We start from the raw sequence: 844 nt of genomic DNA on the forward strand, positions 1-844 counted from the left end.
GGCCCCGAGCCGGTGATGGTACCTGCACGAAGGCCTCCTTGTTGACCTCCAGCTCCGTCTGCGGCACCTCGAAGGCGGCGGTGGGGAAGAGGCGCAGGAAGAGTTCCCGTGGGATCTTGCACTGGAAGGCCACCTGCCAGCAGGGATGGTGCTGAGGCCACCCCCCCGGCGCCCAGCACCCAGCCGGCAGTGGCACCGGCACCCTTCTCCCACGGTCCCACCCCCAGGCCTGTTGGGAAACCCGGCTCTTACCCGCACGCTCCGGAGCGCTGCGCCCTTGGCCAGGTTGAGGATGAGCTGTGAGAAGGTGGGGAAGGTTGGGTCAGCCAAGTGGTCCCCACCGCTGGGGTCCCCACTGGGATGGGATGGGACGGGGGTGGTCCCACCATGGGATGGGATGGGATGGGATGGGATGGGATGGGATGGGATGGGATGGGATGGGATGGGATGGGATGGGATGGGATGGGATGGGATGGGATGGGATGGGATGGGATGGGATGGGCAGTGGCAGGGCTCAGCCCTGGGCTGCAGCAGGATGTTTCCAGCCATGCAAGAGCAAGGAGGGCCCGGTGGAGAAGCCCCACTGGGCATCACTGAAGCCCCCATGGGACATCAGCGGGGCTGGGGGCAGTGCCCCGGCCATCCCCCCCTCACCTCGTTGTTGGCATGGCCCTTGCCCTCCAGCGAGGTGCCGCAGTGGTTGAGGGGGGTTTTCAGCATGAAGTGAGTGGCATTTTTCTCTGCCTGGCAGCTGATGTGCAGCAGGGTGATGTTCACCACGTCCTTGATGGGCTGGGAGAAAAGCCCCCAGCAGTCACCCACCAGCTGGGGGCAACCCCATGCC

General features: G+C 65.8%; 1 long non-coding RNA gene across 1 annotated transcript; it reads right to left on the reverse strand.

The window, feature by feature from the left end:
* Positions 1 to 51: 51 nt before the first annotated feature.
* On the reverse strand, positions 52 to 786 carry LOC103915315. The gene is made up of 3 exons (XR_663516.1): positions 655 to 786; positions 253 to 297; positions 52 to 133 (listed from the first exon to the last, which is right to left on the reverse strand). It is a non-coding gene; the product is annotated as an uncharacterized LOC103915315 (long non-coding RNA).
* Between the last annotated feature and the right edge of the window lie 58 nt (positions 787 to 844).

This window comes from Pygoscelis adeliae, unplaced genomic scaffold (assembly GCF_000699105.1).
Source record: "Pygoscelis adeliae isolate BGI_AS28 unplaced genomic scaffold, ASM69910v1 Scaffold114, whole genome shotgun sequence".
Classification (NCBI taxonomy): Eukaryota; Metazoa; Chordata; class Aves; order Sphenisciformes; family Spheniscidae; genus Pygoscelis; species Pygoscelis adeliae.